The sequence below is a fragment of the Vulpes vulpes genome, unplaced genomic scaffold, assembly GCF_048418805.1.
Source record: "Vulpes vulpes isolate BD-2025 unplaced genomic scaffold, VulVul3 Bu000000665, whole genome shotgun sequence".
In the NCBI taxonomy this organism is placed as follows: Eukaryota; Metazoa; Chordata; class Mammalia; order Carnivora; family Canidae; genus Vulpes; species Vulpes vulpes.
The window spans coordinates 37,189-62,715 of record NW_027325672.1 but is presented as its reverse complement, the minus strand read 5'-3'; the positions used below and the strand labels follow the sequence as shown (position 1 = coordinate 62,715).

At 38.9% G+C, this 25,527-nt stretch overlaps 1 long non-coding RNA gene and 1 pseudogene across 4 annotated transcripts; both read right to left on the bottom strand.

The window, feature by feature from the left end:
* On the bottom strand, positions 1-25,214 carry LOC140596478 (uncharacterized). Of its 4 annotated transcripts, XR_011998447.1 has the most exons (4): positions 17,306-25,125; positions 3,665-3,869; positions 2,328-2,455; positions 1-336 (listed from the first exon to the last, which is right to left on the bottom strand). It is a non-coding gene; the product is annotated as an uncharacterized lncRNA (long non-coding RNA). The 4 variants fall into 4 exon arrangements; XR_011998448.1 differs by having other exon boundaries at positions 2,328-3,838; positions 17,306-25,214; XR_011998445.1 differs by having other exon boundaries at positions 2,328-3,869; positions 17,306-25,213.
* Positions 13,098-15,585, bottom strand: LOC140596477 (ras-related C3 botulinum toxin substrate 1 pseudogene; annotated as a pseudogene).
* Positions 25,215-25,527: the final 313 nt, after the last annotated feature.

The window sequence follows — 25,527 nt, the reverse complement described above, 5'->3', positions numbered from 1 at the left end:
TTTTTATAACTAAAAGCATTCTCTTTATTCAACACTCACATTTTTAATAGTAATTTTTTAAAAGGTGATTTCCATGATTATCTTCCTCCAGAAGAGATAAAAGAAGAGATAATTGCTCTTCTACTGTCTTCAAAGATGGCTTCCCTTTCCCATAAAAAGGCTGAAATGTACAAAGGTAGGTAAGAGAGTGAAGGGGCTGGACTCACATATGGTAGGTTGCAGCACACTCAGAAGAAGTGCACCTGGGAAGAGTCCAAGCTTCTCCAAGTGATGCTCCAGATTCCATAGGAGACTGAAGAGCGTGGAGGTCATGCCCACTGCCAATGACTGCATGGCCTAGTTCACCGATATGAAAACAAGGAAAGAAGTTTGAACATGACCCCCAGTCATGCTGACTGAAGACCATATGAAATGCCTGTGGCTAACATTTCTGAGGACTTACAAAGGCACCCCCACCTTTCTATACATTAGGACTATTAACACATGGGATTTTCCCAACAACCCTGTGAAGACTTACAGATGAGGAAACTATATCTGCAACAGGTCAAATAACTTACTCAAGGTTTCACATGGAGTATGAAGCAGTCAGGGTATAAACTCTAGGAGTCTGGCCCTTAGACCTATACTCTTTGTTTTTTAAAGATTTTGTTTATTTATTTATTTGAGAAAGAGGGCATGCACGTGCAAGAAGAGGGAGGGGGCAGAGAGGGTGCTGAGGGAAAGAGAAAAGGAGAAGCAGACTCCCCACTGAGCAGAGAGCCTGAGGTGGGCTGGAAGGCAGACACTTAACTGACTGACCCAAGCACCTCTCCAGACCTGAACTCTTAACTACTGTGACATCTTCAAAAAGTTAACTGTACATCCCAGTGATGGTGTTCTATAAACAGACAGATAAATAATCTATAAATCAGTCATAGTCAGTCAAAGGTGTATATGTTTGTTATACACGCACATGTACAAATACATACACATATATATTAAATGAATACATGTCTGTTAGGACATTAATTCTCTATTAAATTTCAGTTATTATCTCTTAAATGGACTTATACACCTATGAGGAGAGTGTACAACCAGTTTAAATTTCATAGTTTCTAACTCTAGTTTATGAGAATTCTAAATTTAGTTTCTGTAATTTAATCTAATACTTTGTCTAAATCCCTATTCTCTCCATCGCATTTATTTAATCATCCCTCAGGTAAAGTCAGTGAAATTAGAAATTACTCTATAACTCCAGGTTAAAAATCAGTTAGCTCTGAATTTAAATCTGGAAAGTTCTTCCTATCATATTGCTTCTGTGGCCTTTCATTCTTTCTGTCTGGTCTTTGAATATCCCTGTACCTGAGGGAGATCTGCAGATGGCATGGCTTCATTGTGACTGTAGGACCTTTTCAATCCTCTCATACCTCTATAGGTATGGGAAATTGTTGAATTGCTCTTCTAGCATCCCGGGGACTCCAGAGTCTCCTGGAGCTTTCCTAGGTCTCCTCTCCAGTAGACCATCCTGGCCACCATTTGTCTGCCCAGTTGGGCACAGCTCTGGTCTAGGCTTCCTCTGGAAGGCTGTTTCTCTCCCAGCTGTAGTCTACTGGGAAGACCTGGATCCTCTCTGTTCTTGGATCCCCCCAAACCTATCTGGGGATATTGCTCCTTTTCCCTGCCAACCTGGCAGAGATGACCATCTTTTAGCACCATCTTTAGCACCATCTTTTCTGAGACCACACTAGTATCTAACCCTGCAGTGGTTAGCTTTCCTCTTGTTAACCTTTCCTCTCTCAGACAGTGAAATGTTATCTCCTTTGGTTTGGCTTGTTTGTTTTTAAATATTTTATTTATTTATTTGAGAGAGAGAGCAAGAGCATGAGTGGTTGGGGGGTGAGGGGAGAAGGAGAGGGAGAAGCAGACTCCCTGCTGAACAGAGCCCAATGAGGGGTCATGACCCAAGCGGAAGGCAGACGCTTAATTGACTGAGCCACCCAGGTGCCTCTGTTATCTCTTTTTGGGAGGAAATCTGCCACTTATAGTTTCATGAATTCTTCCCAAAATTATGGTTTATGGATAAATTATATGCTCCGATTCTTTCAGGCTCTTATTTTTTAAGAACACAAAAATTTCATTGTTTTTTTTTTATAAGATAGTCTCTCTCTAAGATATGAAAACTGCTTTGTCAAATTTAACTCTGAGGCTAGACTGCCAGGGTTCAAATTCCAGCTCTGTCACTTACTAGTTTTACGGTTATTTAAATGCTCTGGTACTCAATTTCCCTGTGTGTTTGTACATACATATATAGTAAATTATACATGTTAAATAATACATATACTACTTACCTTATAGAAATGTGATGAGTATTTGATAAATATGTGAAGCACTTGGAGCACAGGAGGCACATAAAAGCATTAACTGTTATTATTATTGATATTATTATCAGGTAAAAGCTGGGTAAAGAATCTTAGACCTAGAAAAATGCAGGAAAGAAAAAGCTGGCTCAGTACCTATTAATTTTATCCTGACCCCAATTCTTCTTATTTAGTAAGAATATTTTGTGAAGAAGGAAGATTGGTTTTTCTTAAAATTAATCAATAAATTAATTCTAAGAGATTTACTAATGTGTTACATTTCACTAATGTGGTGAAAGAAAAATATTAATTCAATTTCTTTTACTTCAAATCCACTCTATTGTCAGCTGATCTCCTCGCAGGCAATGAGAAGATATCTAGAATCCACTGGAAAAAGGAAACTATTTTATAATGCCATCTAAATCAAACCCTGTGAAATATTTGATTTTTTGACAAATATTTCCTGAGAGTCTTACAGTATAGTTTCATGCTAAATGTCAAGCTGCATGCCAAGATTAAGATCTATAATACTTTTTCTTTTATTTTCTAGGAGGTTACCAGACAGAGAGATAAATAGATATATGCATAAAACTAAGTACTCTTTAGGATAAAAAGCATTTTAATTAGGTCCCAAGTTGCTATGGAAGGCAGAAGGTGCATTTAATACCGGTTTAGACAAGATCCAAAAGGATTTCATGGGGAATATGACATTTGAGCAGAAACTCAAGAGAAGGATATACGCAAAAGGGTGCTGACAAAATCTTAACAACTGTCTGAAAAAATATATACGTGTATATAGGTATATATATATGCCTAATTTTATTTTTTATTTATTTATTTTTATTTATTTATTATAGTCACAGAGAGAGAGAGAGAGGCAGAGACATAGGCAGAGGGAGAAGCAGGCTCCATGCACCGGGAGCCCGACGTGGGATTCGATCCCGGGTCTCCAGGATCGCGCCCTGGGCCAAAGGCAGGCGCCAAACCGCTGCGCCACCCAGGGATCCCTATATGCCTAATTTTATTATAAAAATTAATGATATAAACATATTTAGCACACAATTTACAAATAATAAGATATACTATAATTTTTATTGTAATTTCCATATAGACAGATTCTCACAGTATTCATTGATTGTTGCTAACCTCTTGTGTCTATAGACAGTCTATGTTTGCAATTAAAAAATGAACACAATTGCAAATGTCCAATGTTGGAACTTTAATAGTGTGTCAAGTTTATAGAATTGATGATAGTTTTTGAATACTAAGAATATATTTCTTCATTTTGGGGGGCTATTTGCTATCTAAAAACCACAAGCATGACATACCTTCGAGTTTAATTCACATTATTGACACTTTCCTCATGATTTTTTGAGTCTAGAGACAATCAACCAAAGGACAGATCCAACTCTGATTTTTAGTGCTTGCTGACTTCCTTGGTGTAATACTCCCAGCATGTCTGATTGCCAGCTCCCAAGCTACATCACGTCAGTGAAAACAACCTTGAGAAGAGATTTGCAGCGGCACATTATACTGTAAACATAAGTAGCATAAAAACATAGAAAAATAGTAAAATGTGGTCAATTAGGAAGTCATAATTTTTAATGTTGCTTGCCTTTGTTTATTATATAACTTATTTACTGTAATTATAATTTATTTACTGTAAGTTTATATAATTTGATTTTTTAGATGATTATGTTAACAACTGTCTCATAAACTCTTGAAATCTCCTCCACGACAACTCCTGCACACGTGTAGATATTTTGTTTATAGGATATCTACATGGCTGGATCATTACCCTAATTCATAGATGAAGAAAGAGAGAATCAGAAAAGCTAAGTAACATGTCTGAGGTCATTCAACAGCTAAGTCATGGAGCTAAAGTTTAACCCAGAGCTATATGATTTCTAAGGACTTCTTACATCCAGGAATTTATGGAGCCCTGAACTGGGAAAATAGGATATACGTACTGTTTTTTAACAGTTTGCTTATTAAGTGTGTGTGTGTGTGTGTGTGTAAGTATATGTGAGAGACAGCATTTGGTCTGAGATGTATATTCATTAAAGTCTAAATGTGAGGGTGGGGAGAGTATTAGACTATCACCTCAAAGTTTCCTGTGGGTACTGATGTCTACCAAAAAGAACACAGAAAGTGGCTTAAACTGGTTCTCAATACAGATCTTTGGAATTTTGATCAGCAGGGAAAGAAAGGGAACTTGACCAGGAAACCAATCATGCGAGAGGCCAGAGGCCCACAAAGTCAACAATGGACAAGCAAGTGTGACTCAGGAGAGGCTGCATAGTGGATAGAAGGGAAGAGCATGTTCTGGAAGACAAGGCCAGCAAAACGTTAAGAGATATTTCTATCTGACCATGACGAGCTGAAATTCTGGTTTCCAGCAAAACTCGTTAATTCAGTTCTTTTCAACTTGTAAAAAATATTCACTCCATTTTTCGGTGGGCAGGGAATTCATAGGTTTGTCTCCAAAAGAATTATTTTTCTCCTAGGATTCTGGCCACTAAAAAGTCACCCCAGTCTCTCTTTTCTAATTCTTTGGCTGTCACTGTTACCTCCCAAAGGACATCGCTGTCAGAGCTTTGCCATCAACCATTTCAAGCAGCTGCTTTTCTCGCTGTTCCACTGGATTTTTCAGATGTCAGAGTGACTGCTCCCTAAATCTTAAACTTAGTGGATCTCAAGAGACCCTTTCATCCAGCACCAGTTTGCACCCACACCTAGATAACCAATCCCTTCTTTCTACCCAAGGGTCAAAAAACGTGCTACCACAGGGCAATTTTAACCTTTCATCCTCTGTTCAAATTTTTTTTCTTTTAATTTTTACATTCATGAGCAAATTTACTCCAAATGGATCAGAGTTCCTTTTTCGTAGTTCTTACGGAAGAAAGAATATGGGTAGATTGTGACTGACTTTGAATGCTAGAAAGCTTAGACTTGATCCTGGGAGAACACAGAAGGCCCTCCAGGGAAGTGACATTATCCAAGTTGTGCTTTGGAGACATAATTATGATAGTAGCACGCTGAGAGCATTGAGAGATGAGAAATTAGAGACAGAGTCAAAGTCCAGGGACTATTTTAACAGTTCAGAATGAAAATGATAAGGGTCTGTACCAGTGTAAAAACAATGGATATGGGGGGAAAGGGCAAATATTTGAGACTAATTTTGAAGTAAACAATCAAGGGCTCTCTAACTGATTGGAAGTGAAATGCAGCAGCAGAAGTTAGTAAGTGGTGAAGCTAGGGGTCAGAGAAACAAGCTGGTTTGCATCATATAGAAAGAAGAGAGCAGCACACATGTACAGAAATGTCCAGCAAAATATTGAAAATGCGGGTCTAGTTAAAAATAGAAACTGTAATGCATGGGAAGGAATTGAAGGTTTTTTTTTTTCTCAGTGAAGTAGCACTGTCACCTTCAATTTAGAATACATTGTTAGTATTTGAGTAAGACTAGTCCATCTTCAGTGGGTATTAAATGAAATAAAACACTTTTAGCTTCCGAGGATGTATCCTAGTATCAAGGAGAGCTTAATCTGATCATATCAGGCTCATTTATAGAGTAGGGAGTCCACTAACAATATTGAGGATCAGAAAACCTTTGCATGTCATTAATTTTTAGATACTAGAACTTTGAACAAAACAAGCCTAATCTGATTCTATCTTTAATTATCCATCATATAATTTAATCATTCCATTTCCCTGCCCCTAAATTTTTAACTGGCTCCATCACACGTAGGAAGAAATCTAAACTCTTCAGCACTGCATAGGAGACCTTCCATGATCCAGCCTCCCTCGCTGGTCTGATCTCTTCTCCCACAAATTCGCTTTAAGGGGTGCTGAGTTAGCAAGCACATATCCTCTCTACAAAGGATTTACCCATTAAGTTAGCTATAGAGGCTTCACTCTCTAAATCAATGGTTTGGTTAGACTCAAGCTCAAGACATACTGAGCATAAAAGAACTTGAAGGAGTGAGGGAGAGAGGAAAGGTACATTTTAGCAGACGAGGAATGGAAAGATAGATCGTATTGCCAAGCCACCCAAACAGTCAGAGGGAATTTAAATATCAGAACCGAAAAAGAAAATACAGAGATCTAATAAGTACAGACAAGCCACCACTGGCATCATTCTTCCTTACAGTGGCACTATTTCTAGCTATCTCATCCCTTCTTATGGATGGTGGGAGTAGCTAAAAGTAGAATGTCAACCATCGTCTTCTGAGAGAACTTTTAGTTCGGTAAATTATTTTGAAATAAATTCACTTTAGTTCTGTGAAGTCTTTGAAAATTGAGATGTTAATTGGAAGAGATAAAAAGTTAATGACCATGAAAAAGATTGACAAAACAGCCGGCCATATTTTGTTGTGCAAGTATTGTTTTCTAACCAACTATTTTGAAAGAGACACTAAGTCTTCAGTGTGGTGACAGTCACCAGTATATTTTGGCACCCTTACTTACACTTCTTTCCTGCAGGCTGAAATTTCTTTGGGGATGCATTAATGTCACCAAAGAAGAAGAATGTCATCACCCGAAACAGAAGAATGATTTCCAAGTTAACAACGGAATACAAAATTCCTAATATTGATATTAATTTTTAAAGCAGGGCAGCCCGGGTGGCTCAGTGGTTTAACATCGCCTTCGGCCCAGGGCATGATCCTGGGGACCCAGGATTGAGTCCCACGTCAAGCTTCCTGCAGGGAGCCTGCTTCTCTCTCTGCCTATGTCTCTGTCCCCCCCACCCCGTGTCTCTCATGAATAAATAAATAAATCTTTTAAAAAATTTAATGCAATGGCTTTAGACTTATAATAGGGGAAAAACAAAACTCTCAGCTACATTTTTGTAAGCTACTTCTAAGTCAAAAACATTAAAGTGGACTCTATTAAAAATGTCATCTCACTTAATTTCCCCCCCCACAATTGTAGTCATTTTGTAAAAACAAGAAAACAGAGGTTCCAAGATGTTATTGTCCAAGATTGGGCACTTAGTGAGTAGTAAAACCTAAGTGTGCACACGGTCAAGTCTAACTCCAAAGTCCATGTTGCTTTTGTCTATAACTTTGCTTCCGAAAACTATTTTGAAAAAAAAAAAAAAAAAGAAAGCTAGAGGGGGGTGGGTAGAGAATACACTAATATAATAAATCTGTGTGAGAGATAGAATTTGTGATCATCTCAACAATGATTATAATTTATTTTCATTTTTTTTAACAATTTGTACTTTTTTAACACCACTTCACTAAATTCATTTCTCTAAGATGATAACAGTCTGAAATCCTTTAGGCTACACATTTTTTTAATGGTGCTAGTTCTTTATAGGGTATACCAAGATACCCAGCGCAGCCCCTTTTCCCCCAGGTGTGAAGGACTATTCTGCAGTTCAAGGGGTAAAGCCGGGCTCTGGTCCATAGATGTCAGCCCTCTCCAGAAATTGCCCCATGATGGGGTAGGCCATGCTTACTTTCTGGGGGTAGACTCTGTCCAATGACTGTTCAGTGCAGGAGAATATCAGCCTAGCACCTACAGTGTCCCAATTTAGGACTACTCTTGTCAACAGCATGTCCTGTTCCCTGGTCTTGGTTCTTGTATTCAGCCAAGAAAGAATTCAGAGCCAAACTCTTAAGCAAGCAAAGGTTTAATAGCAGTTTAAACGAAAGTACACTCTCGAGATGGGAGCGTAGGCAGGCCCAGAGGTGACAGCTGAACTGGGGGGGGGGGGGGGGGGGTCAGGGTTGTCTTTTCCTCTTATTTTTGGATAGGCCATGGGTCATAGCTAGGGCGGTTTCTGACTAAGGTTGCAGCCAGTCTTCTAAGGAATTAGGAGAGGGAGGCTTGGCCCTATATGATCCTTGTGGGAACTGTCATGGCAGCCATTGTCTGTTGGGGGGTGGGAAGAGAGACCACAGTGTACATGTATCATAATGAAGCTATCGGTTACTGTTGGGCAGTAGGGAAGAGCTCCTGTGGCATCCCCTGGGATCTGTCCCAACTGTTTAGAACTGGGCCTCCATCATCTTATCAGTGGGAAAGGACTTGTTCCCTGCCCAAATCTAGCTAACTACCTACTCTATCACTCTGAAGGGCCGTCCCAACTCCAGCGCTTCCCACAAAGTGGAAGGAAGCATTACTTAAGACTGCCTTACAGGGGCACCTGGGTGGTTCAGTGGGTGAGGATCTGCCTTTGGCTCAGGTCATGATCCAGGGGTCCTGGGATTGAGTCCTACATCAAGCTCCCACACCTGCCTCTCCCTCTGCCTATGTCTCTGCCTCCCTCTCAGTGTCTCTCATGAATAAATAGAATCTTGATAAAAGAAAACTAAACTAAACTAAAACCAAAAAGACCATCTTACAGCTCATGATCGTCCTCAGCCCAGTCATGCTTCCTGTCCTTGCCACTTAGGTATTGAACCCAAACCCGTTTCCCTAATAAACTGTCTACCTGTTAATCTATACCTCTTAGTCTGCACTTCAGGGAACCAGACCTAAAGATTCTCCTAGTCCAAAATATCTAATAAATGAAGAAATTTGCTGGTAATATTACCCTGGCTGGAAAATTAGTGTCATTTTCAAAAGCATTCACAAAAATGGAAATAGCTTAATGAGAAAATTACGCTTATTTATTTAAATTATGTAATGAGCAGAGAGCCATAGGTTTGGCAAGTATAAGAAACTGCTGATCAGAGAGATAATTTAGTTTATGAGAGCCAAAACGAAAAATGCATACAGAAATATCTTCATTGTTAGAGCTAACATTCCATTTAGAGAAAGAATAAACTAGCTTGATTTTTTATCTTTGGAAACAAAGCTTTGATATTAATGAATTCCTTAAAATTTGGATTGCAGGGGGATTAAAAAAGAAGATGTCAAATCAGGTTTTTTTTTTTAATCTACACTTGGATTTTTCTGTGCTTCGGGGAGAAGCAGGATATGAAATATTGCCATCAAAATGCCAATCTTGTCTTTGATGGTAATTGATCTGTTATCACTGAGGAATAGGACGTGTTCCATGTTTCAGTTGAAACCTGTTGCATTTGCCGGCTCAGAGAAGCAGTCACGACTGCTGAGTCTAGCTATGGATATGAACCAGGTGTGAGCTCATTCATCAAGTACACCATCACTACCCGGTTCTGGGTAATGACTGTGCCAAATTCTCTGTGTTTTCACTTGTCTTAATTGCACAACATTGCCCTGAGATGCAGAGAAGTAAATTAATATGTTTTTATGCAATATCCTAATTTGTAGAATTTCCCATTTCCTGAATTTAACTCCCACAAAAGAAATTAACCCCAACTATATGTAATTCAATTTTTTACCACTGATTCAACATCGAGCAGAATATTTACTGTTTTCACTGAGATTTCTGAATAATTGTCTTCAGCGTCCAGGCTGTAAGTACTGACATTAATAAATTCCTCTAAGTCATTTGGGTTCCGAGGAGAGCACAACTCTCAATTTATTTTCTAAATCCAATCCAAAACCTTTATTTTTCAAAAACATTTTGAAATATTACATGAATATTCTCCAGTATTTGCCATCTTAACACATATACGTAAGTGACTATAAAATAAAACATGTGCTTATGCCAGTGAACGGATATTGTAAAAGGAGCTTAAGCTCCAAATGTATTTACCAATTTTGGTAAATATTTGTTTCTCACAAATAATCTTTGGTGTTGATTTATACTAATTCAAAACCAAGAAAGCACCAATCAAATGTATAAATCGTTCTCTGATTTATCTTCCCTTTTTAAAAGATACAATCTTCTGGTGAATTCTATCACCGTGGCATAGGTACATCCACAGGTGCAGGCTTCTGAGAGCGCACCCTTCCAGAAAAGCAACGCAGGGATGACAAAAGAAGTGACAGGTGCTCTGTTCAGAGGCCCAGTATTACAGGAGTTTAATCCTATGCTGTAATGAAATCCAACCCGACCAGCGCTATGTGACTTTAAGGGAATTTATAAATGATTTAAAGCTAAACATATTATTAAATACATCTTTAACTAGGTGAAACTAACTAGAAAATTTTTCAAAAATCCTATTACAAATGTGGTGCAGAGCAGGATCAGTTTACACAAAGACAGGCATAAAAATGTTCATTTATGTGATGTTACTTGAGAAGCAGAAAAGCTCCTTTTCTCTTACATCCTCTCCCCCTAGGCTTGAAGGCCCTTATTAAAATGCAAATATTCTCTGGGTGGATTAACTTTCTGAGTAGAGCCCTGAAGGCAAAGGAAAAATTGGCTGAAATAGCTAAATTATCTATATGCTATTTCAAGCACAAAGTTTCATGAGCCCATCTCCAACTCAAAATAATCGATCTGAAATAACAACAATATTATCATTTCTTAGATTGCAATGTGCCAGATATTGTGCTAATATTTTATATAATTTATCTCACGTATCCCTTACAATAACCCAACCAGAGAGGTATTACTAGTATCTCTAGTTTTGGGAACTCCTGAAAATTGGAAAGATAAGTATTTTCTTAAGGTTACAGAACTAGTCGGAAGGAAAGTGAACTCAAGTCCCAACCCCGGGACACTGACCCCGGGTTACATAAACTGTTTTTCAAAATATGTCCCCACACCCATCTTCTCTTTATTCTTTCCCACCTTGGAGAAAAAGTTTATATGTTTCCTTTCCAATGGCCATCTCTGCTCCCCATCCTATCCATCCACGTCAAATGTTGATCCTATATCTCTCAATTTTCTTCTCATTCCATAGTGTCTAGCCCTTGTGTTCAATTATTCCCATTAAATAACTTCTTCTCTGCTTTATTTGACCCCCTCCACTTGACCAACAAACGTATGTACCGACCTTCACTTTTATGATCATCTTATTTCTCTATTTCTTTCCTCTGACAATATCTTACAGAGGTATTCTGAAAATGTGACCTCCATGTTTTTTATCAAACATTTGAAACAACCTACAAATTGGTTTCCAACAATAACAACAAAAGATGTTTAGAGTCCTTGTTGGTTCTTCCTGATTCCTGGCCCTTCCATCCCTCTCTTCCTCCCACCTTTCCCACCTGCTAACAGTCCAGGAACCAAGATCTTTGAGAGTTCTTTCATACTCACATTTCTTTTTTATTTCTACTGGAATCACTAAGCTTGATGGGTTCAAAACTGATTTTGCCATCCTAATCTTTCACTGGTGCATCTTCCACTTTTCCAATAGATAGAATAACACTCCTGCAGTATGTAACCTCCTACTGGGATCATTTATTTGCCTTTTTATCTGAGTCTGTTGTAGAAACTTCTCTACCAAATTTCCAAATCTTTCAAGGTATGAAATCTGACACCAAGTCACTTTTCCATCTCTTCCATGGCTCTACAGAACACCTCTTTTTTAAAGCGCTCCTTCCCTCTTGATTTCCATTATCTACCCAACACACTTCATGGCCCAGTGTCTGGACCCATAGCACTTATGCTTTACCACTTCAACGTTGTTCACACTGATTCTATTGCTTTCCATTTATGCTGCTACCCTGACCTCCCAATCAATTCAGTTTCCTCTGAATTTTCTATTTCATCCAACAGATGTTCCAGCATTTGGTTATTACAATTCATTTGACATTTTAAAAACTTTCTTTTATCACCATTTTCAAGGATGTATATCTTGCCTCTTGAATCAGACTTCGTGTTTTTTTTTTTTTTTTTTATGAGAACAGTGTACAAAGTGTGGATCATTTTCTGTATTTCTCTGTCGCTACTCCATACTGCATATAATACAATGCTTTGCCTGTATAGGGCATCACTACACATTCGTTGAATAAGAGGTAGGTAATACTTAGGATTTTTTACTAAAGAATTGGCAACCATATTGTAATGGAAATCTGTAACAAGTGAAATAATTGTCTTATTAAAATACTTTTTGAAAATCAAATAATTGTATTTTCTCCCACTTTTATTACCCCCACCAAATATGGTATATTTCTCTCTTTTTCCATGTGTGCATTTTATCAGAAGATCTGGGAGCTTAGTTAGTCTCTGTTAAACAGCTTACTGTAACGTTATTAAAAGGAAACAGATTCAGTTTGCTAGAAAATTAAAATTTTAACTTACCTCAAAGACAACACTACTTTGGTAGTAAAAATAAAATGCAAATGTATAAATTTGTTCCATAAAAGCTTACATGATTACTAGAAACAATGGTCTGAAATGAATCATGAAGTCAGCTTCTCCAAAGACAGGTTAATACTGTTACAAGTCTTTCCGTTCGTTTCTTCTATAATTCTCACGATCCTGGGTGTCCAAGTGCTAACATCACGCTCATCATAACAGTGCCAACTTACTCTTGGCTTAGTTTTTGAAAGCCTACTTTTTGCATGCTCCATTTGTGAGGCTAATTTAGACAGAATTAGGGTACTAAATAAAGCACAATTGATTTTAATCAAAGAAAAATAAGAAGTTTATGCCTGTTCTTAAGTCTATGCCTGGACTTCCATCCTATCCAGTAGTGATGAAGAAAGCACCCACTTCTTCATCCTTGCTGGAGTAATGTACAGGAGGCCCAATGGAGGAAAGTTGTTCCTTATACCATCACTCAGCAATAATAGAACCACCCCCCACAGTGTTAGGAGAGACCACATGAAGGGCAATAATGATGCACTCTTTCCCTTTTAGCCAGAGTGTTACTTTTTTTTTTTTTTTTTTATGATTCAAGGATTTATTAAGTCATACATGCAAAACATACTGCTAATTGCATTAGCAAAAGATCAATGTAAAAACACTCCACGATTCTGCAACTGTCAATTTAAAAAATGTTGTTCTATTTTATTGGTTGAGAGGTCCAACCTTGTATTGTTGCCAGCGGGTAAGTCGTACAGAACTTCGTTAGCACAAGCACGGGCTTACAGAATGTCACAGACCCAAGGGAACATGGTCAGGCAGGGCAACGGGAAGCGTGTGTCCGGGGGGGTGAGGCAGAGGAGGGCCAGCGTTAGGGGACAGTATTGGTGATCTGGCAAGACAGTGATGTTAAGAAAGTTCAAAGTTTAGGAATATCTAAAATATTTCAAAAACTGTAAAGCTGCAACACATGATTTTTACACCTAGTTACTAGAAAACTAAGGAGAGTACTTATTAGCTTTGAATAAAGTAACAAGGAAACAGGAATGCACTTTACTAATCTACAAAAAAAAATTTCTAACGCATTATCAGAAAGATTTTATAATACAAGGAGGCATATTGCTCGTTAAGAAGGGGTTCTATAAGAAAAGCACTAAGTTAGCAACTATGGGTACAACCAGTTCAAAGATGAATTAAATGCCCAATTTCAGGAAGGATGGCAGGTCTAAGAAAAAGGAAAAGCTTAAAACACTTCGTGATAATACCGACCTTTCTTCATTTACTGCATTTGACAGAAATTAACCTTTTAAAATTTTACCCGTGACACTTTTACTCAGTTTGATTATGACGTGTACAATGCAGTGTAAATTAACCTCCGGATTTTGTCAAAATACTGTCTTTATCCTTTGATCACGTCACATGCTGTGCCCCCCGCCCTCATTGGAGGAACATGGGAGTGAGAGGTCTGTTCAAAATGTCAGCAAAAGCGAATACACTAACTTTTTTTTTTTTTTTTTCACTTTTTATTTTTTATTTTTTTAATTAATTTTTATTGGTGTTCAATTTACCAACATACAGAAAAACACCCAGTGCTCATCCCGTCAAGTGTCCACCTCAGTGCCCGTCACCCATTCCCCTCCAACACCCGCCCTCCTCCCCCCTTCCACCACCCCTAGTTCGTTTCCCCGAGTTAGGAGTCTTTATGTTCTGTCTCCCCTCCTGATATTTCCCAACATTTCTTCTCCCTTCCTTTGTGGTTTATGTATACAATGGAATACACTAACTTTTCAAAAAAATTTCACTACAAAATCAAAAAGACTGATCCAAAGAATTGAGTCATTATGCTCCTTCCGTGAGGACATACAGTACAGTTAGGGCGTGGCCCCGGGCTTAGATGGCCATGTGGCTACAGCTCGAGGAGGCTGTGCGGCTTTCCTACTGGAAACTAGCAAGCACAGGTCTGCAGGTCCAAACCTGAGACACTGCCGTCTCTTCTGAAGGACAGGGATCTTGAACGGTTTAGTGCTTAGTGTTCTCAGCACAACAATGCAACTTAGTTCACAAGGTATTTTGGCAACTCTTAATCTGAGCAAGAATAGGGGCTTTTGAAAAATAAGGCTTTAAGAAAGCTGGCCATTTTAGGGCTAAATTTTAATGTGAAAGTTTGAAGTCTTACACTTTAAACAAAACCTAAAAATTACTGATTGGTTCAAAATGGTTTTATGGAAAAACTAATCTGTAACAAAAACTTGGCATTGAGTGCGAAGGCTCCACCATTTTTGAGCAAAGCGTACAAAGGTTCTGAGGGGGATGGGGCAGGGGAACCCAACATCTACAACAGCAGGCATTTTCTCTTCCTCTTCTTGACGGGAGGGGGGCAGAGAACCGCTCGAATAGCTTCATCAAACACTGTCTTGAGGCCTCGCTGCGTGAGAGCAGAGCACTCCAGGTATTTCACAGCACCGATCTCCTTAGCCATGGCCAGACCCTGTGGGTAGGTGATGGGAGTCAGCTTCTTCTCCTTCAGTTTCTCAATCGTGTCTTTGTCGTCCCTGAGATCAAGTTCAGTCCCCACCAAGATGATAGGGGTGTTGGGACAGTGGTGTCGCACTTCGGGGTACCACTTTGCTCGAACATTTTCAAATGATGCAGGACTCACAAGAGAAAAGCAAATCAAGAATACATCTGTTTGCGGATAGGATAAGGGACGTAATGTGTCATAATCTCCTTGTCCAGCTGTATCCCATAAGGCCAGATTCACTCGTTTTCCATCTACCACAACGTTGGCAGAGTAGTAGTCAAAGACAGTGGGGATGTATTCTCCAGGAAATGCATTGGTTGTGTAACTGATCAGTAGAGAAGTTCTACCTACAGCTCTGTCTCCCACCACCACACACTTGACGGCCTGCATCTGGGCCGCTCGCTGGGCCGCGGCGGCGGCGGGCGGGCGGGCGCTGACGCGAGAAGCGGCGGGCGGCGGGCTCGGGGCGCCGCGGGCGGGCGCGCGGCTGCAGGCGGCAGGGGGGCGCGGGGTGCCGGGGCCGCTGTCCACGCCGCCTCGCCCTCCGCGGACGGAAAGCCGGAGCCCAGCCGCGGCCACCACCCAAAGCCTAGCCAGAGTGTTATAGATGGAGGCCTTCAGGAAGCCTGAACTCCACTTCCACCCGTTAGTAACAGAGAGCCCCTACTTCCCCTGTCAGTGAGGCCAGGTGGTGAACCTAGACTTCTACTCCCACAGGACAGTAACAAAGTAGCATTCACTTCCTCACTTCCTTTGCCAAAGACGTATCAAGAGAAGCCTGCAAAAATACACGATTTCTTTTAAAACACATGATTTAAATAAGATCTCATAGTATTATACTAAAACTGTCCAAATTTAAATGAAAAGCCGCTCATCTTACAAAGAACCAGGAAGATGTCAACTACTGAGAAAAGACAATCAATGCACACTAACATCCAAACAGCACAGATGTTAGAATCATCTGATAAGGATTTCCAGGAGCCTTCATAAAAAATACTTCCACAAGCAATTATGAACATACTTAAAATAGATTTTGAAAATAGTATGTTTTAACAAAGAAATATAAGGTAGAAGGAAGAAGCAAATTGAAATTTTAGAATTGAAAACTACAAAACCTGAAATAAAACCCTTAATAAAGCAGCAGAAAATATCCATTCTGAGCAACTAGGAGATCAAATGGATTGAGAAGATAAATAAACAGGGACCCAGGAGAATGTAACAGAACATCTAACTTTTATGTCATGTGAGTTCCCAGAAGCAGAGGACAAAGGAGATGGAGCTAAAAGTTACTCAAATTAAAAAAATGGCTGAAAATTTTCCAAATTTGGCAAAAGACATAAGCTTAAAGATTCAAGAAGCTAAGTAAAAACTAAACAAAATAAATTCAAAGAAATCCATACCAAGACACATCACAGTCAAACTTCTGGAAACTTAAAAACAAAGAAAAAAGTCTTAAAGTAGAGAGAAACGATACATTACATATAGGCCCAAAACAATTGAATGATAGCAGATTTCTCATGTGAGTGCACGGAAACCAGAAAAAAAGTAGCCCAGCATTTTTCAAGCATCAAAAGAAAAGAACTATTCATTCAGAATCCTATATTCTCCAGACACCTGGGTGGCTTAGTGGTTGAGCGTCTGCCTTTGGCCCAGGTCGTGATCCCTGGGTCCTAGGATCGAGTTGTGCATTGGGCTCCCTACAGGGGCCTGCTTCTCTCTCTGCCTATGTCTCTGCCTATCTCTGTGTGTCTCTCATGAATAAATAAAATCTTTTTTAAAAAAAGAATCCTATATTCTCAAAAACATCCTTCAGAACTGAAAGAATCCTCCTTCCCCAGATAAAGGAAAACTAAGGACTAAAACTAAAACCATTACCAGCACACCTACCCAAAAAGAATGCCTAAAGGAAATTCTCTAACCAGAAATAAAATTATGGAAGGCAGAATCTTTGAAACATCAGGAAGAAAAAAAAGAAAAATGGAAAAAGCAAAAATATGGGTACCTTCTAGAACTTCCTCTTCTCTCGAGTTTTCTAAGTTGTATTTGATGGTTGTAACAAAAATTATCACACTACCTAATGTAGTTTTTCAGGGTACGTAGAAGGAATACTTAAGACTATTACAAAAGGGGAAAATCAAATATAAAGACAGGTAAGTTTCTACACTTCACTTGAGCTGGTAAAGTGTTGACACCAATAGACACTGATAAGTTGAGCCAAAAAACCCTATAGCAACCACTAAAAAAAGCTATAGAAAAAAATGCAGTCTGAGACACTACAAATCTCCAAATGTCAAAATTATAGAGATCAAGAATAGATTGTTGTTGTCAGGGGTTAGAGAGATGATAGAAAGGAGGTGCAAGGCTTACTGTTAAAAGGGAGATCTTGGGATCCCTGGGTGGCGCAGCGGTTTGGCGCCTGCCTTTGGCCCAGGGCGCGATCCTGGAGACCCGGGATCGAATCCCACGTCGGGCTCCCGGTGCATGGAGCCTGCTTCTGTCTCTGCCTCTCTCTCTCTCTCTCTGTGACTATCATAAATAAATAAAAAAAAAAAATTAAAAAAAAATTAAAAAAAAAAATAAAAAAATAAAATAAGTCTCTCATTTAATAACTCAAATACACTTTTCTTGCTGATTGGTTCCACCACCACCCTCACCACAGACTAACCGTAGAGAGAAAAAATGGCAAGAAAAGCAAGCAGAGAATAGAACATGAATCTCTGGCCCTCGCAGAGAGTTTGTAAACAACCTAATATTCTTTCATTCCATTCTTCTTCTTCTTTTTTTTTTTTTTTTTTACACTAGTCAGAAAGGATTCTGTGGTTGGCAAGCGACAACCATGACTGACACACACCCTCCGTGAGATCCCAGAATATATGTAGGTCTGGCCACTCAGAGCATAGTGGGACCCGTTGGATAGGCACGTGGAAGCGTTTCATATACTTGCTTCTCTTTTTTTCCTCCCCAATAAGGAGAATGAAGAAGGCAAGTCCATTGAAGCTCTACCTTTCCAGACATCATTCAAGGGAATCTTTTTGTGTTTACAAGCATTTAAACCTCAGCTACCACATTTAAGACGGTACCCAAAGTCTGGCACTATGATTGAGTGTTGTTTTTATAGCCATGATATGTTAATGCTTGTGCCATGGAGCAAAATATTTATATAGTGAGTCTTGTTCATGGCTTTTGTACTAGAAGGAATGTTGCACTTACTTCTTTAAGTGCCATCTTAAAATGGTGGTAAAGGGAATTACAGAGTATTTTAAACAAACATTTTTGCTTTACATTTTCACGGGGGCAAACATATGCATTAGTATGTTTTAAAGGAGCAAACACCAAAGACACTATCGCATTAGAGATCCTTTTCATCTTAGATCAGCAAAACATTGCTCTGACTTATGTGGCTTTAACTCAAGTACTCAAGGGTGTTCTTACAGAATGAGGAGTGTATAAGTTGACGTGGGGCAACTTGTGTGATTACTACCACCAGCTCCTAAATTTATAGAACTTCACTTAAAGCTAACTGGTGTACACATGTGATGACTCCTAAAACACCACAGAAAAATAATTTGTATCTCATAAACTATTTTCTCTGTTTCTATCAAACTATCACTAGCATTATTGGCCATAGTTTCACTCTTTCCCCCACTCAAAGAGATCTCCCTCGAACCAATCTTCTAAGAGATCAGTCCTGTCCACATCCCCTCTACAGAGCTGGTGAAGCACAAGCAATTGACTGTTGGGTGGGCAGCACCACCAGCACACTCAGGTTGGGCTATGGCGGGGGCGGGGGGGGGTGGGGTGAGAAACTTCAGTTAGGACTTTTTAATTTTTTTTTTTATTTTTCTTAATTTGAAACATGAAACAAAGCAAGAAATAGGAACTTTATGATGGATAATGGAACAGAGCTCATGAAAATGGAGAGAGGCATGGAATAGCTGCATCAAACCACGTTTAAGGAAAAGAAGCTGAAAAGCCATTTGAGAAAAGAGAATGATGGAATATCCACCAGGAGGGCAGTGATGGGAGAGGTCATATGTCCCCTGAGAGACGGAAAGTCTCTTTTCCATGTTAAGTCCCCGTGATTCCATGCTGACATTAAATATCTTCCCCAAATATCTGTGAGATCATATGGCTAAAGAACTCTGCTCTTCCCTTGAGCTAACCTGAATCTGTTTCTTTTCTTTCCTTTTCTTTTCTTTTTTTTTTTTCTTGCTGACAGTATAGCTCTGAATAAAATACCATCCATAACATAAACATAGAGTTTAAAATTTTTGCAAAGCTCTAGGCAAACAAAATACTACATGCTCTCTCTGTGGATCAGAAGCAAACCCTGAACCCTTGCAAGTAATTTATGAAAGACAATGTCTCAGGAGAAGATAGTCCAGGCTAGAGGGAAGCAGACTGGGGAAGAGGAAAGAGTGAGGCCAAGTGCAACCGTAGATGAAGTCCCAGATTTAGCCCGCTCTCAGGGGGAGTGGTAGAAGGGAAAGTCCGTCTTAGAGGTTATTCTCTGCCTCAGAGGAGAGCAGCTGGGCTTTGTTAGGTTTATCCCAGTCAGCCACCGGTTACAGTGTGTGTGTGTGTGTGTGTGTGTGTGTGTGTCCTTGGGACATGGAGAGACTTCACTGTTCTGCCTTTCCAAATGTGTGAGGCACTTTAGTGGTCAAGCTCAAACCTCCCAGCATGACAAATGCTCGCCTTTGGCAGTGAAACAGGAAGCTGGAGTTTGGGTGCACAAAACTAGGGAAAAGGACTGAGGGATTCTAGGTGAGGTGTCATGAGTAGAACTGTTTCCCAACCGCAACCAAGTACCAGACAAGAGTCTCAAAACTGGAATGACCTCTACCGTGGTTAAAAAAAAAAAAAAAAAAAGATATGTTAAAAAAAAAAGATATATCTACAATTGTTGCTAATCCTTCTTTCAAGAAACACATTTTAATTCCTCTCACCTGAGCATAGGCTGGAACTGGTGGCTCTTTTCCAACAAATACAGTAGAAGTGATTGTTTGTGAATTGGAGATGAGGGCATAAAAGGCAAAAATGACTTCCTGCATCCTCTCTCTCTCTTGCTCTCTCTTTTTCTCTCTCAGATGATCTGTTGTGAGGAAGCCAGCTATCCTGTCATAATCAAGAGAGGCCCACATGGTGAGGACCGGAGGGCTTCTGCCAACAGCCGTGAGAATGGGCTTGGAAGTGAATCCTCTGGGCCTGCTTACTTGAGATGATGCAGCTGGAGCCTATATCCTGGCTGAAATCTTATGAGGAGACCCTAAACCAAAGCTACCCAACGGAGCCTCCCCTGGATTCCTGCCCCCCCCAGAAACCTATTGAAATAAAAAAATGCTAATTGTTTTAAGATACCAAGTGTTAAGGGTGACCCGTCACATTGGAATAGATAATTAATACAACCACTCAGTCTCCTGTTGATAGACCTGGCTTTTCTTACATGAAAAGTGCTAGATCATTTATTTTCAAACAGAATGTAGCAGAAGTGCAAGACTAGACTGACACCTCAAAAATACAACTGAGTCTCACTCTCCGTGTAACTGACAGTCAGGAACCAATTCCTTCTCCACCCCAAAACCATTAGAACTTAAGGACTTGCAGGAAGAGAATAGAAAGCACAAGGCAACAGAGTTAGCTCCCAAACATGTGGAAAATGAGAAGCAACAATACTTATAGCCCCGTAAGGATTGGCCAGTGTGGTGGAGAGATAGCTGAGCTAGAGGTTAGGATGTCTGTCAGGTAGAGTCCTGCTTTGAAAGTCAGTAATAACGGTCTGCCAAGTTTTTCTGTCCCTCAGTGGCTTCATCTAACACAGTGAGAATAAGAAGATCAGTTGACTGGGTGGTCGCGAGGATGAGATGGGTCAGTGATTCTCATGGGAGGCGGAGGGCATTTGGCAAATGTGTGGGGGCAGCTTTTGTTGTCAACATGATTAGTGGAGCACTGCTGACATTTAGTGAGGAGAGCCAGGGATGAGAGCTGTCTGGTGGTGTGAGGGACAGAGCAGTCCTGCAGGGCGCCACAACTGCTCAGATGCCGCAAACTTTCCAATATCCTGCCCCTCATTTTAGAGGGAAAGCCAGCTTATAATTATCTGGTCTTAGAGCATTTTACAGTTTGTAGATAATTGCCAAGTTTTTTTTTAACTGATTTATGAAATAAATTTTTCGGGAAAACAGCTATCACCAAATATATATACATATATATGTGTGCATGTATATGTATGTATATGGATGCACATATATACATGCACATATATATGTGCATGTATGTATTATATATATACATATGTCTGTATATAAATATACATAATTTTCCAAGGCTTGTTTAGCATTTTGTAAGTCATGCCCTTGGGAACACTACTCTAGATATGCGCATAGCGGATAAATCACACTTTGCCTACATTTGCAGCGGCACAATCATAGTGATTCTAACCACAGGTACAATTATTGGACTACTTCATTATGTTTGCCCGAGTTAGAACCTTTGTCCACTTAATCCACATTTCCACAAACCTAATATATGCATAAACATATACATATTGTCACATATATTATTATGCATTTTAAAATTTCTGTTTTGTATATTAGGATTTTATATTAATTCCTTTAAAACTTATTCCTTTAGATACATCGTATTATCTCTGTGCTTTATTTTAGGAGTATAAAGAGAATGTTGTAAGTTATTTATATTCAAAAACAAGCACTGTATCTACTTATAATTGAGAAACATTAATTGTGGGAAAGAAATATTTGAAAAAGAAGAAAGAGCTATGCAAAAGAAGTTAGTCTAAGTCTATAAACCATTATCTTCAGTTCCTAAATCCAAAATGTCTGAAGCCCAGAAGCCGTTTTAAATTCATTTGACCATAAAACCTGACTTGAACTTAGCTTAATGGGTAAACACACATAACCTGAACTGACATATTATTTTAGTATGTATGCATTTATACTTAATTATACATTTTGCTCCTAAAATCTTAACATGCTTGATTCTCCTAAAATCTTAACATGCTCCCCAGAGGCCAGTGAGGATTTTTTTGAAAGATTTTATTTATTTATTCATGAGAGACACACACACACAGAGGCAGAGACACAGGCTCTCCCTCTGGGGAGCCTGAGCAGGACTCAATCCCAAGACCCAGGGATCACACTCCAAGCCAAAGGCAGATGCTCAACCACTGAACCACCTGGGCATCCCCAGTGAGGACATTTTGCAATATCCAGAATATGTTCCATCATTTTACCTCCCTAACATCCAAAATATTCTGTATTTAAAAACTATTGGGCTCAAAGTATTTCTAAAAATATATTGTAGACTTGCACCAGAGTAAGGTGCTAAGGTACTACTAGTTGAGCACCAGACTTGAGAAGGAAGAACAGAGCCAGAGGTATCAGAATCCTGGATTTTAAGTTATGTTACAAAGCTGTGGTAATCAAAGCATTATCGTACTGGCACAAGAATAGACACATAGATCAACAGAACAGAATAGAGAATCCAGAAATGAATCCATGTAATTTATGGTTGATTAATCTACGGCAAAGGATCTGAGAATATATCATGGGGAAAAGAGAGTCTCTTCGATTAATGGTGTGGGAAAACTGGATAGCTATGTGCAAAAGAATAAAGAATAAAACTGAACCAGTTTCTTACACCATACACAAAAATGATCTCAAAATGGATTAAGACCTACATGTGAGACCTGAAACCACAAAATTCCTAGACGAAAACATAGTAAGAACATAGTAAGTTCTTTGATGTCAACCATAGAAACATTTTTCTAGATATGTCTCCTCTGGCAAAGGGAACAAAAGCAAAATTAAACTATTGGGACTACATCAAAATAAAAAGCTTTTGCACAGCAAAGGAAACTATCAACAAAAGAAAAAGGCAGCCTATTGCAGGAAAAATATTTGCAAATGACTTCTTCAATAAGGGTTAATAACAAAATATATAAATAACTCATGCAACTCAACATCAACCCTCCCACCCCCAATAATCCAATCAAAAATGGGCAGAGGATCTGAATAGACATTTTCCCAAGGAAGATATACAGATGACCAAGAAACGCATAAAAAGATGCTCCATATCACTCAACATCAGGGAAATGCAAATCTAAACTGCAATGAGATATCACCTCACACCTGTCAAAATGTCTAGAATCAAAAATACAAATGTTGGTGAAGATGTAGAGACAAAGGAATCCTGTTACACTGGAGGAATGCAAATTGGTGCAGCCATTGTGGAAAACAGTGTGGAGTTTCCACAAAAATCAAAAATAGAATTACCACGTAATCTAGTAATTCCACTTTTGGGTATTCAGTCAGAGAAAATGAAAACACTAATTTGAAAAAAAATATATGCACCCCTTTGTTTATTGCAGTATTATTTGCAATAGTCAACCTACGTCCATTGATAGATGAATGGATAAAAAAGATGTGGTGTATATACATGGTGAAATATTACTCAGCCATAAAAAAGAATGAAATCTTGCCATTACCACAACATGGATGAATCTCGAGAGTATAATGTTATGTGAAATAAGTCCCTCAGAGACAAATACAACAGATTTCACTCATGTGGAATTTAGGAAATAAAACAAAGGAAAAAACAAAGCAAAGAAGAGACCAAAATTCTTAGAGAACAAACTGGTAGATGCCAGAGGGGAGGTCAATGGAGGTGATGAGTGAATTAGATAAAAAGAATGGAGAGTAAACTTAGCTTGATGAGCACTGAGAAATGTATAGAATTGCTGGGAAAAAAGAAAAAAAAAACACCTAAACCTCAAAGTATGATTTCAGGGTGTTTTTTTTTGTATTGTTTTAATATTTACTAACTGTTATGTTTCAGGCCCTAGGGTTTGCATCCTGGGAATAAGACCAAGTAATTCTTTTTATGAAACTTTTAATCTAGTAAGGGATACATCCAGAAAACAACTGATTGTCATGGAATGTATTAAAGGGAAAATGGGGTCACAAAAATCATTCTCTGTTGCCTCATAGAAGAGTGAAAGATCAGGCAAGTTAAAACGCACAATTATCACCTAGAAATATTTATACTGCTTTTCTTTTCTGCTTGACTCTTTCTTATTTTTGGAAATATAAGCCTTTTTGACATTTTCTTTTATGTACCCTAAATTCTCTGTCCTGGGAATATCTATGTTTCAATATCAGAAAGTAATAAGATATAATGTTTAAAGCGGTGATTTTTCAAATGAGTTGGGCAAGTATAAAGGTTCTCAAGGAAGCCAAGCATTAAGCATTGCAAGCCTGGTAGTATTACTAATTTCTGGGTTTTTAGCCTCTCATATCTCCCTCATCCCTTCTGTGAACCACAGCTAGGCTTTCTCTACCCATTCAGTAGTCTTACAACTATATCTTAGATCGCTCAAGGGCTCATCATCCTGTACAGTCTTCTCCCCTCTCAACAAATATACTTGTACCTATATCTCATAAGCCATCAGGCCTCATTTCTCTCTTCAAATCACCCATTTGGCTTGGCTTTTTTTAAATTAATTTATTTGTCTATTCATTAGAGACACTGAGACGGGGCAGAGACATAGGCAGAGAGAGAAGCAGACTCTCCACAGAGACCCCAAGCAGGACTGGATCCCGGGACTCCGGGATCACGCCCTGAGCTGAAGGCACACTCAACCACTGAGCCACCCAGGTATCCCTTGGCTTGTCTTCTGAATGACATGACCACAGGGTTTTATGGCTACTTGAATACAACTGATTATACCCTAATATTAGATAAATCCCTCTTTAAAAATCCTAAAATGAAGACTCAGTTATGTCAGACTTTCACCATCCCATCATCCACGGAGAGGTGCAGATAGAGGCAGATAGCTTGTGCTGTGCATAATTTAAAAGGTTATAAGAGCTAGTACAGGGTGGTTTAGCGCCTGCATTTGGCCCAGGGCGCGATCCTGGAGACCCGGGATTGAATCCCACGTGGGGCTCCCGGTGCATGGAGCCTGCTTCTCCCTCTGCCTGGGTCTCTGCCTCTCTCTCTCTGTGTGTGTGACTATCATAAATAAATTAAAACAAATTAAAAAAAAGAAATGAAAAAAAGAGCTAGTACACAGAACATATTATTTAGAATAATGTTTTTACCCATTTTCTCTTTAGCACAGACTATTTTATAAATTTTGTCATTTGTTAGTATAATATTTTCTTAGAGTACTTCAAAAAACTATCATTTACAAATTACTAGCAGATTTAATCTATTGTGAAACAACTTGTGCTATATATATACATATATATTTTTAGTATATTTGATATAGCTTTTATCTTTGGCAACTATTCATAAAATATTTGTTTTAAAAACACTTAAATAAAAAATAAAAATAATAAATAAATTAAATAAATAAGTAAATAAATAAAAACACTTAAATATACTGGCATTTTTCAAGCCTCTAGTTTCTTTAGCTTTGAACTGTCCAATTTATGTGACCTTTGGCTAGCTTTTGAAAATATGCTCTCAACACTTAGTTCACCACTGAGTTCCAATTTGTGATACACAGAGGGAACTCTAGTAGGAGTCCATTTATATGACAGATAGAAACATGTCCTTTTTCTTTC